The 12866-nt window shown below is 43.0% G+C and overlaps 1 long non-coding RNA gene across 4 annotated transcripts; it reads left to right on the forward strand.

Annotated features, from left to right (window-relative positions):
• The first annotated feature begins 3478 nt into the window (after positions 1–3478).
• On the forward strand, positions 3479–8848 carry LOC106017931 (uncharacterized). Of its 4 annotated transcripts, none has more exons than XR_011810180.1 (3): positions 3650–3825; positions 3992–4466; positions 5193–8848. It is a non-coding gene; the product is annotated as an uncharacterized lncRNA (long non-coding RNA). The 4 variants fall into 4 exon arrangements; XR_003498130.3 differs by having other exon boundaries at positions 3651–3825; positions 4720–8848; XR_002403411.4 differs by having other exon boundaries at positions 3671–3825; positions 3992–4234; positions 4338–8848.
• The last annotated feature ends 4018 nt before the right edge of the window (positions 8849–12866 follow it).

Raw genomic sequence — 12866 nt, forward strand, 5'->3', positions numbered from 1 at the left:
CTAAATGCCAGGACTTGAAATGAGGACTTCTGTAGGAATGAGCTAAAAGCATTCTTCTTTCCATTTACAATTAGAAATACTGAACTTGCAGCTCCTCCATAAATAATTGTGTTTTGAATATCAACTCTTATATCTACATGGGAGGGAGGGAAGCTCCAGGATTACAGATATTTTCATTAGGAAATCCCACTAATGAGGTCTGGGTTTTGCTTGTGTCACAGAAAATGCCACATGAATTTTCTAGATAATAGTCCCCTAAAAACTAATGCTCTTATTTCCTTTCTCTTCTCCAGGCTCCGATTTCTTTATTTAGAAATATAAATACGTGCCCTGATTTTTTTTTTTAAAGCGTGTCAGTCAGTGAAGAAGTTCAAGGTTACCATGAGATAATTTGTGTTTCTCAGGAAAAATATATATATATTATTATATTATATATATATATATATATATATATATATATATTATATATATATATATATATATTTATTTTTTTTTCCTCAGGATGAAAAATAGTTTATTTTCTGGCCTCTACTTCTACAAGCAAAGTTCTCTGGCTCTTGTGCATGCTGTTGGGGTAGCAGCTGTTGGGGAGGCAAAAAGCACACATAATACCAGTGTTTGGTACTTTTCTGCAAGAGCCCATGGAAATTAGCAGTCCGTATTTGTTCATATTCATCCGTAATAACACTACGACACCTTAAACAGGCTCATATCTGGAAGGTGCCTGGATAAATGGGGACTAATTTGTGAGGTTCATCTGAAATTGGTATTGGCAAGTGTTACTTGATTTTCCTGTTGAATTGACGTACAAGATTGCATACTTCTGATTACACGCTATTTTTTGCTTGTTTGTTTAACTTTACCTAAACTAGGCCATCCAAATTAACAGCTCAAACCGCTGTGCTTAGATTCGGATAATGACATCGGCATGGGCATGAATATCTCTTACTTGCAAAAAAAAAGGGTAAGCGTATGTAAGTAGTGCCATTTCAGTTCTGTGGTGAAGCCGTTTGACTGCTTAAGCCATATCACACCGTGTAATTCTCTGCCTTACATAAACCTGGTCCTAAAGCTCAGCTGAGCAAGCTGGGTGCAGCAGAAGGCTGCCCGGATGATGTGCATGTAAATAGCCCGGCCCCACGGAGGTCGGTGAGAGTTTTCATTGCTTTGTTTTAGCTCAGTGTTTGCTGCTGTTTGTGAGGGGTTTTTTTTGTGTGTTCTTTTTGTTTGTTTGTTTTAATGCCTCTGAGGTTTTAAAATCGCTTCGGCTCACAAACAGAGGAGATTTACAGGAAGGGAAGCCTGCGCATTTCGCTGCCTAAAAACCGAGCTGGGGGATGTTCAGCCCTGGAAAACCAGGTCCTTTCCCTAGGTAAATACCTGCATGAGGCTTTGCACAGCTGACGTGCAGGAGCCTTCAACGAGACGTCCCTGTGCTCTTGATGGGGTCTCCAGCTTCTGTGGCTTCCCGTGGCTTTCCCTGTCCCTTCTGAAATGAATCAAGGCTCTCAGTCACCTCGGCCTTTAAATTCTCACTGCAGATCTCTCCATCTGCCTCTGCAGTACAGGGAAGTTGGCAATGCGGTAGCATGCGCATAAGATGGATTTAAAAGCATTTTCAGTTAAATGGATTTGATTTTATCATTCTACATGACCTCCGCTTCCCAACACGTTGCTCTTATCAGGCGCGTTGTAGCTGTTAAGAGAAATGGGATTCAACCATTCCGATAAAGTTAAGGGGAGAAGTCTGGATTTTGAGTGTTTTGTTCTCTGCTGTAAGCATTAGCACATTTTTCCTTTGTTCCTTTATTTAAAGGGAAATATTTGCTCGATACCATCCTGGTGAAAGCGCAGTGCAAACTTAGTGTTAAAATTCAGACCCCGAAGTGGATCAATCTCACGATTTCTCTTTCAACTTTCGGCTTGCCAGGCTCTATTATTCTCTATACACTTTGACAGTTCCAGGCTAAAAAGACATCAATTACCTTTGGAAATTATCCTCGCCGCTCGAGGACGAGCTGTATTTCTGCTGACGCTGCAGGGCCGTGGTGCAGAGCGGGTGGCCCCGAGGGGTCCCCAGGGACGGCACCTCGCTGCCCGCCCCTGGCACTGTGCAGGAGCCGGAGCTTTCTCCTCCTTGGCCACAGCAAGACGTTGGTTCAGCTCCTGGGACAAACCTGCTGTTTCATTACAGTCCATAAATTTGATGTTTTCCTATTGCATTTGTTCTGTTAAAAACAAAAATAGTGAATCTGCACCAAAGGCTGTCGCTAATGTGTTGGGATAGGCACTCTGGTTTGTGCTGTGCAGATAAATCACTCCTTGCACAGGTGTTTGTTGTGGCTTCAAAACTTCCTCTTCCTCATTAGAATGGGGTCAAGACCTTGGCGAGTGTTTTTGTTTGGTTTTCAGTTTTTTGTCTCTTTTTTTTTTCAAAAAAAAAAAAAAAAAAGTAAAATAAAAAGTAAAATAAAAATAGAGGAGAGCAGGATAGGAGCGAATGGGCTTCTCCAGGGCATGGCTCAGATTTAGATGTTGAGAATTGACTTCTTGGTGACCTCCCTCTAGTGCATCTCTCGTGCCTTGAATTGCTTTATTAATAAAAGAAACCTGTGTAGCCCTGTGCTTCCCTGGCACAAAAATCCCGATTCAGTGTCTAGCAGGTAACTAGTTGAAGAGCTCTGGCTCCAACCAAAGCCGTAAGAGCTCACGTTCCCCATTTCCCTTGTTCAATGACTGCTGTTGACCTGTAGCTAACACCTGCCATTACATCCTCCTCTCTCCTTCCCAAATCTAGTCAGGCTTTTGTGCATATTTCCACTGACAGCATGTGAATTGATACTAGAAATGTTGCCGTTTAATTTATAACTAGGAAATAGAGGATGTGACTGCAAAGCAAATACTGTGACCCAACCGCAGAACTGTCCTAGATTCTCACATCTTGTTTTGAAATTTTATGACAGCCTTATTGCCCAAGGGTACAACGTAATCACTGTGCAGTTCACTGATATGCTTTCTTTCAGCATCTGTACTAAATGCGTTTTTATCCCTGCTGCATGTAAGAGTACTTCTTAATTCTTCAGATGCAAATAAAAAAAAAAAAAATCCATCTCAAAGCATACAGTAGGTAAAATTGCGTTTGTTTTAATTTTGACGGTAAACATGCTTTGAAAATTAACAATCTTTTCACCACTGCACTAATTCTTCATCAATGACACTATTGCCTCCTGGACTCCCGTAAGTGTTAATTAACCCTGGATAACACAGACCTTACCCTGTCACAAAGTTTGGCAGGAAGGGCAATTTCTGAATACCTGAACCACGGTGTCATTGATGGCTGCAGGCACAGAAGTTGCTGGTGGCACCAGATGAGGTGTGGGGGCTGCAGGGGTCTTCCCAGCATCAGATTGGGTGATCCTGGGATGAATGGAGGATACTGGGGGCTGCACACCCTCCCCTTCCCGCTCAACCTCAAGGCATGGAGAGATTTCTGCCAAGGAATCAGGAGTCAGATGGGGAAGGAACAGGCCACCAGTCACTGAAGAAATTGGGTGATTTGGGGTTGGCTGGGTCTGAGCAACTGCAGGTCAGGTGCCTAATGAGCTGTGATTGTTATGCTTGACACCTTGAGGAAGACACGGAGCAGGGCACCTGTTTTGGCAGCTTTAAAACCCTTCCCACCAAGGGGTTGCAGTACTGGGCTGATGTTGTGGGTGTGCTGCAGCTGCATGCTCACATTGTGGTCCATGTGCCAGTGAAATAAGTGGGTGCTGCTCTGGTTTTCCATTAAAGTCATATGTGCAAGGTCTGAAAATCAGTGTTTTGGTAAGCAGTGACTGAGGGGCAGAGCACTAAATATATATATAGCTTTCATGCTGAAAGGTGCTTTCAGTGGTGCTTTTTTGATTGTATTAAGCAGCTTAGTAAAATAGCCCGGTAAGCAGCTGAGCTAAAGCACGATGTTATCGCTCTGACTCGTGTCTCCCCCCAGAACTGTGCCTCCACTTCCAGGAGCACTTTCTGTACTCACTCCCAGCGAAATCAAACTGCCTTTCACCTCAATTTCGATGAAGCTGTGACTGTGGTTCTTCTAAACCCCTGCTGCTGGGTGCGGAGCTGATGAGGAGTGAAGTGGCCTTTGCTGAGGATTGGGAGCAGCGCTTTGCAGGAAACAAAAAAGTCCCGTGGCACTCGCTGCTGAGATGCTATCTGACGTCTCTGCCAGCTCAGGAAGGTAGGACGTGACGTGGTGAGATGGTGTCCCAGGAAGACCTTTTCCTCCTTGTCCCAGCCAGACCTGCGCAGAGCTGCTCCGACTCTGCCTGCTCTCGTTTCAGTACTTTCCTGGTACTTCGGTTACATGCAGAAAACACCTGACAGTGGTGTGTGGTTAATTCTGGGGAAAACAAACAAACAAACATTTGAGTTCTCATCACTGATATCATTTTCTGACTTTCACGTTCCAGGTAAGGGGATGTACCCCTTCATTTTCATTCCTTTCTGCACTTTCTTCTCAGTTTGTTCTTTTCAGGGTCTGCACTGATACATCCTTTCTCAGAAATTTAGACCTATTTTAATTTTAACCTATATATTCACTATGGCTTCATTGCTTAGGAGTATTAAGTCATTTTGATTGTTCAAAGTGGCTCTTAAATTATATACAAAAATTGTAAACTGTTTTTTTTTGTTTGCTTGTTTTTCTGTGGCCCCCTGCTACAGGGCACCATCAAATCTGACAGTGATCTTTGCTCCTGGAACACATGGAGCATGCTTAAAGGAAGATGTAAGGAGTTTCAAAAAAGCAACAAACAAAATTCACGAGCTACACAAAAATATATGTATTTTTTTCAAGGTTACTTATTTTTTTATTTTGAAAGATTTGAAGAGCGATGAGTTACATATCACATGTGCATAGTAGTCCAGCTCTGACTACGAGACCACCCAGTTTAGCTGAATTAACGGTTTACAAACCCTCATTCTATGTAGCAGAATTTGAAAATATTTCCCCAGAAATATTTATACATGTGCCTGCACCTTGCTATTGTGTGTGCATGCTTTGGTATTAATGGCAACACCATGCGGATATCATATCCTAGAGTCCCGTTCCCAGGTGTGCACTACAGCCAGGCGTTATGGAAGCTTTTCACTTTGGAGAGATCTTGCCCAGATAGTCACCTTCAGCTTTATTCCAGCCCTGCTTTTCTTCATCCTGCACTCCATGGGGTCATTTCATGCTCTGCCCACACCGTACGTTGCATCCATCTTCTCCACGTGGGCTCGCTTGGGAGACCCACTGCCAGTGCCAGCAATTGGCCAGGTCCAGAGGCAGAATTTCTCCCAGACCTTTACACAAGCAGTGTCACCTGCCTTAAGCAGCGAAGCAGCCCCGGTCGATTGCCACATTTCAGGCTGCATCCCCACAGCGTGCTCCTGACAGCACCCGGCCGTGAGGAACAACCACGTCTGTCTGGAAACCAAGCTGAAGGGCTGCACGCACGCTGGCACTAGCAGTGATTTTAACCCATGGAAAGCCAAGGCTTTTCATACTGGTTTTGCTCACCCAGGCTATTACTATACACAAACTACTTTTATGTTGGTTTTGGTACTGTTTGCATTGTTTTTAATGTCACAGCCCTGGAGGCTGGTGGTCCTGCCACGCAATTTTGGACACAGACTCCGTGCTGGTGCATTTGGCAGGCAACAGATTGCAGAGGGAAAGCAGAAGGATGAAAAAATGAAGGAATCAGAGGGTTCCAATCCTTTTCCAGTGCTTTTAGGCTTGGATGTTATCCTAGCAAAAGGAGGGAGCTGTGGGAAAGCCTTTCTCCGTTGGGAAGGAGAGCAGTACAGCACAGACTAAAGGGCGCGCTGCTAGGCCTCGAGAGGCAAGGAGCCGCGGTGGTTCACCAGGTAAATATCAGCAGAGGAAGCTTTGCTGGATGCAGAAACCCACTTACAAAAATTACCACACAGTTTTGACCGACTGGGCCTCTTCCTTGTTGTGCGACATTGGCGTGAAGAAGATTTATCTCTTCAGTGAGATTTTGTTCCTTTTCTGTCTTCATTTACGATGTCCTGTAGCATTTTGCTCATTGCTACTGAGAAATGTTTCCCAGGCAGGGAGAGCCTGTCAGGCAGACGTGTGCTACCCTGGGTTCGTTGAGACCTTTGCTGATAGCTGACAGGGAAAGGAACATTATTCGCAGCTCTCTGATGTTAAAAATGTCCCTCTTCAAACCGCAAAATAATTATCATTATGATCAACGTTCACGCAGTGCTTCGTTTCCGAGGACATCCATTTTTTGACAGCTCCTTTCTCAACAGTGTGTGCTGACAAGCACGGTTTAAGCTCTCCGCCGCAGTGTCCTCCAAAAATATCGGGTACATCTCGGGACACTTCGTCTTACAGCTTATTTCTACTAACGCGAGGCAGGACGTGGTCCTCGCCCCTGGCTGGCGTTCCTGGGCTGCATTCAGACAGTGAATAACCCAAGTGCCAGGGACAGGACCTCATCGAACCCCGTCCCTGCAGCATCGTGGGGAGCTCTTCACAGCCTGACATCGATGAACAATTGCTCCCCCCATGGCCTCGTGGCCGCAGGCATTGCCTCAGCCCCTTTCATCGCTCCGGCAGTCCCCCAGGCAGGTTTAGGGCACTTGCTCCTTAACTCACCTTTGTGCTAATTCTCTCTGTCACTAACTGCGATGCAAAGCAGACATAAACTATTGCTGGTAATACCTCTGACACAAAAACACTCGCTTAATCCATCACTTCCATCCTCACCGTACTCTGTCTCAGAATTTGATGCTGAAAGCACTGAGCTGCTGCATCGCACACACTGCCTTGTTGTATCTTCCCTCCCTCCTGGCCCGCCGTGTGAATTGACTTGGGAGATGTCTGCAGGCAGCAACAAAGACTTTTCCACACCTCGAGACAAATTCCTGTTCCTACAGAGAAGAGTTGGCTCACGCGAAGCTGGCTGCCGGCTGCCAGGGGACTCATTTTCGGGGTGGCAGTCTCACAGATAGCCAAAGTCCTTGCAAACATAGTGAAAGCAGGCAAAGTAATTAAAAGTCGTGAAGATGTTACGGCTGTCATTGTGGGTATTGTGCTATTTGACTGCTGCCTTCAGTCACTGCGCAGAATGCGTAAATTTTCCAGCACATCCTAAAATAATTAATGTTATTGTTACTGAAATATTTTGTAATCAATCATTAAGGACATTTTATTGCAGCTTTTTTTTTTTTTTTTTTAATTTATTCTTGCATTCTCTTTGTTGTAATTACTGTACCCAACTCATTCCCAGGCTCAGGGTGTTGATAATGACACAAAGAAATGCAAACCGAGCTGGTGCAGGTGTTTAAAAGGACATCACTTCCACAAGCTTTACCCAAGTTTAAGGCAAATTACCCTTTGCTTCTCAGCTGAGAATGTTCTTCTAGGATAATATTTTTCCAATTGATTTTTTTTTTTCCTAGTAACGATTTCTCATTTATTTGATAGGCAGTGAAAATCTAGATTTCTGTGGCTGTTACTGAAATCTTAGAATTTTTCATGGTTGTTGAACCTGGATCCAACTAAAAGTCACTTTGAAAGTCATAGCTACCAAACGGCAATCCCATACCAGGAACTGCCTACCTCCAGAATAAAACTGGAGGAAGACTGAAAAACTCTACTGTCCAAGGTAATCACTTTAACATGTACTTTTCTGGCTGAAATCATGGACAGCAAACGTGGCCATCCCCATTTCTGTGGTCAAATGAGGCAATGAATTATAGACAGATAGGAATGGTCAATACCTGCTTGCTGCAGATGAATAAAGTCCTTCATGGCACCTATTCCAGGAATAAGTTAAAATTGGTCTTCTCAGGACATCTTACTAACAAAGCTAATGAGCTGGAGTATTTGCAAGAGTCTATTTTCCAGTTTTCTGCCACTGTATGACAGGGTTGTATAAACTATAGTTTAACTGGCTCAAAGAAATTTCAAGTAAATAGATGCAAATGTTACAAATGAAATCAAAACTTTGTAATGATCCTAATTATGAAAATCAATGACGGCTCTGCTAAGAGAGATGTACCATTACAAAATAAATGATGGAGTGCAAGATAAATCAGTCTTAGAAGCAAGTACAAAAAACTTTATAACATAGCAAACCTGCCTGAAATGATAATCTCAAATAAGTTAGGCACTTAATTTATAATTGCATGCTGTTTTCCTTCACTTCCAAAAAATCCTGAAGTTCTTAGCTATTTCACAAAATAATTGGCTTCATAATGTTTCTGTAACATGCACAGTCCATATGTTTGTTGCTATACAGTCTCTCTGGCTATCAACTTAAATACATTTTTGGGGAATAAACAGAGAATTGTGCTGTACAGAATAAGCATGGATTCTTATTTTTCAGCTTAACATGGAATAAATTAATTGCACAAAGTTCTAGAGTCTTACTTGAGATAGTTTTTGCAATGGGCAAAGGTAGACAAGGGAACACATGGAATTTTCCATCAGCATCCCCTGGGGCAGTACCATCACCATTTTTTCTTTCAGGGACCTTTCAGTCCTAGCATTTTTCTGCTCTGCACACAATAGAACAGGAGAGGTGGACAACTGATATGACATAAAAGAAACCTGTGACATTTTCAGGTTTATAACCAGCATCCAAAATTGTCTCCAGAAACTCCTGATGTCCTTGACCTGCTAGCCCCAGCTGCCTGTAAATTGGCATGGATTGCTTCTTTACTATTGCTTTGCATTTCCCTGCCTCACTCTCTCTTAAAAACTTGTAGAGAAGTTTATTTGCAGAAGGGAAAAGTGGTTATAATAAAAATAGGACTTGTCCAAGAATATGTGGTTGTCTTTTATCTGTTTACTTGACATTCTGGTCATTGGCTGGCTAAGCATCATCACAAAATGTTTCATATTGAAAATAATTTCTCTCCCACTTCACAGAGTGGTTTTTTACTCTTTCACTTGGGATATGATACTCTTGGGGAAACAGTCATTATCTCATCTGCATTGGAAAAGTATTTTCATGGAGCTTTCTGCTGACTTTTTATCTTCTGGTGGAACGGAGCTCTTGCAGAGTTTTTCAGCCTTTACCTTCAGGAGAATAAAAGGTAAAAAAGTGAATTGCTGGGCCAGCTGTGACTGTACGTACATCTGGAGTGATGCTTATGTAGGATGAGCAGAAGCATTGCAGTATCCCTTTGTTGTTGCTTTGGCTGCAGCCAGTTATGCTACATGGGATTTTTTCCCTTCCCATCCCATCCTATTTTCCTTCCCTGTTCCATCCCATTTTCCTTTCCCTTCCCATTTTCCCTTCCCTTCCCAGTTTCTAATCAGGGCACATGAAATTTTGTGTTCTTCCCAGTATCACTGGATGTAAATTTAAAAAAAAAAAAACATAGCATCATCAGTATGATTGTTTATAACATTTTCTCCTGAAACATGCTTAGGTAAACCCTTAGTCAAATCAAGTGAGAGCTGAAGTAGTAAAAACGTAGTTATACAGTAAAAACCACTCATACTTAAAATACGGGTAGTTCTCCTATGAATCAATTGCACACAGTTTATTAGAAGTCTAATTACGTTATGCAGTTTTGAAGGACCTGACTGTGTTTTTAGTAGCATGTTAACTGAGGTGAACAGTCCCTGCAAAGGTCTGATAGTACCCTAGCAAAAACCTTACAGGTCTGACTTACAGCAGTGCTGCATTTTCCTAAGACTCCAGCTGATTTTCTGATGTACACCAATTTATGCATGTATATGTTAGCAATAAAAATCAACATTAGGAATGGGAGACTCAATTATATTTTGCTGTTATATTTAATACGAAAGATGTAATATAAATTAGTAAAAATGTGTATAAACACAATTTAATAAATATAAAAAGAAAAATACTTGCATCCTCCAGCATGTGGAGTTTATTACCTTGTGCAATGTAATTAAGTTTATATGAGTATGAGCATAATAAGCTGCACAAAGTCGCAGAGCAATGAGTGATAACAGTGTATGTAATTCTGGTGATATACGGTGCCATAGCTGAAATACTGAACATAACCTTGCAATTTGTGTAGCGGAGGCAATAGTGGAAGGAGGTTTTTGTTTTGTGTTTGTTGTTTAATTTAAGTGGAGGACAGGAACACAAGCCAAAGACTAAGAGAAAAGAAAGGAAGACAAACAAACAAACAAATAAAAACCAATATGCATGCATACCCAGGCTATTTTTGCAATCTGCTATTTTTCTTCCATTTTCCATGCATGTTAACTACACGGGCCCAATAATTCCCTTAACATCCCGATTTGCACCTGTTTGACCCTTGTGCAATAGCAAAACGGTGTGAGAGAGCCCTCCTGGCTGCTGCCATGCAGCTCTGGGCTGTGCACCTCTCCTTTTCTGCAGGTTTTTAAGCTGCCTACAGGGCACGGAGTATTCGAGGTAAGAAGAGAACAGACGCTTTGCTGACCTTAGCTGGTTGAGCAGTCTCAGAGATTGAAGGCAGACCCTAGCAGGGGCCTGGTAACGCCGGTTTTAAATCCTGTAGGGATTTCAGCCTCCTTTTTGGCTGCAAGAATTGGCTCTTTCAGCAGAGAGGACTGTGTGCAATTGATGCCCTGGGAGCCTCGAGCACAAAATGGAATTTTAGCGTCTATTGCAAAGCTTGACATTTCTCTGTATTTCCTGTGTCGCTTCCCAGCCTGTGACCTAAATTATGAGCAGAAGATATTAAGCTTGGATTTTAACTTAAGAACTGACTACACCCACAGGACAAATTAAAACACAGTGCTGTTTGTGGTCTGTGTGGTTTTTTGTTTTTTTTTTGTTTGTTTGTATGTTTTTACTGAAGGTAAGCAAGCACTGAAATTATATTGGATTCTTAATTTAAACTCCTGCCAGAAATATGAAGTTCTGAGCAATAGACTGTTCTTCTTTCTTGCTTTTTCTCCTCTACAACCTGCCTCATTCCCCCACCATGTTTAGACACAGCAGAGTCCTGTTTTGGCTTGTTGGCTTGTGGTGTTGCAATAAAATGCCATCTAACCTTATTTCCTTACTCCTCCCTGCTTGCTACTAAATCTATTTCCCCCCACACCAGCATTTTCCAGCTCTTACGGTTTCTGCAATAGTTTGAATTTCTTCACCATGAAGTCTGTGGGATTTTGTGTGTGATGGCATGAATATCAATTTGTGGTACTGGAGAAAACCTTGGGAAAGGGGAGTACCCAACCATTTATTGATCTGTGCCTGGTTTGTGGCTACCTGGCACTGACTTCTGTAAGTACTGAATGCATTCTCACTTAAAATCATTTTTAAAAAAATATCCAAATTGGCAAGCAATTAATCTAAATAAATATTCTCAGACCCTGAATAATCCCATCTCCTTTCATTATAGCTTCCTAGTCTCACCTGAGCCAGCTCTTTCAGCTGTTAATTATATATCAGCAGATTTAAACTTCGTGCCCTTTGCTGCAGAATGGGATGCTTTAGCTGCAATCCACCTTTACTCTTTCAGGGAAGATTTGGTTGGTGTTGGACAATGAAGCACTTTATATTGGGTCTAGCGCTGTGAAATTTCAGCTAATACCACAAAAGAGTTAATTGATTTTTGCAGGTCGCAATCTAAGTTTATCCCATGTCAGGATTTTCTCCTGACACCGCTCAGACAAGGTGATAATGTTGTATCTGAAGGCAAACATATAGAATACATCTGAGTGATCCCATGGAGTGGTTTCCCAGGCAACTGTAACATCTTCATCCACAGCAGGGTGCGGGCTTTGCCTGGCCAGCTTCCCTCCGTGCCGGGCGGCCTGCAATCAGCAGACGTGCCCAGCCAGGCCTTGTGCAGGTTAATAGCACAAATACGGCTTGGACTCATTTGGGAAATGTCCTCTTGAAGGTTTTAGGGCACTTGTGGGCCTGACATCATCCAGCACGGCTGCGGGGGTTGGCAAGATGCTTGCAAACTGCAGCCTCACACCAAATGGGTGGCAGCTTCTGTGAGCGCTTGGCCCAGAGTGGGCCTGGAGCTGCCCCTTCCCACTGAGGAAAGTTAGCAATGCAAATCCCACGTGGGTAAAGTTAGAAAGGTGAAAATCACAGTAAATACATCTGTTATTGTGCTGCTTTCATGCTCTCAGAAAATGGGGCTGACCTCAGAAGGATGTTGGAGATGCAGTGCATGCTCTTCTTCCCAAGCCGTCCCAACCCCTGCCTGCCATGCCACCCCAAGTGTGTCAGTGAGTCTGTGGGAGAGGTTGTAGGTCAGCAAATAGCCTGGGGAAATTGTTATAAGTCTCTGTGTTTCCCGTCTCTGACATTTGGAACAGAAATAGTCAGATTCTGCCATGTGAGATCTGCAGGGACGGCAAAGTAGTTTGGCGTGGTTTAGGATTATGGTGTGTAATTTGGTAGAGAAAGCCCACACATCAACTCAGATGTGCACCGAGTAAGCAGAATAGTGCTGAACTGTGAATCATTCCAGGGATATGGGAGTCTTCGGGTTGCACCTTTTGGCCACGTCTTTGATGCGCAGTTATCAGCATTCAAGCTAGCCTAGCGTGCATGCGGGATAGACATGCCCTAAGGCCAGAAGCTTCAACACTTCCAAAGAGCACGTGTTAAGAGACTCTGCCCTTACATCAGAACCTTGCAAAGAGTTGAATCGCGGTATTTTTAGCTCCTGTCCTGTTGGCTTAGATGATGCTGATGTTATGAAGTTTGGCAAGGCAGAGAACTGTAGGGTTATTTGAGTTTCAAGGGATCTCTTATATGTAATGCAGTCCTGCTGTTCCTGCTGCGGTAAAGAGACTGGGAACTACATGAGCTTCTCTTTCTTCATCCCTTGTTCATAACTTGTCGTAC

Source organism: Anas platyrhynchos, chromosome 6 (assembly GCF_047663525.1).
Source record: "Anas platyrhynchos isolate ZD024472 breed Pekin duck chromosome 6, IASCAAS_PekinDuck_T2T, whole genome shotgun sequence".
NCBI classification, from domain to species: Eukaryota; Metazoa; Chordata; class Aves; order Anseriformes; family Anatidae; genus Anas; species Anas platyrhynchos.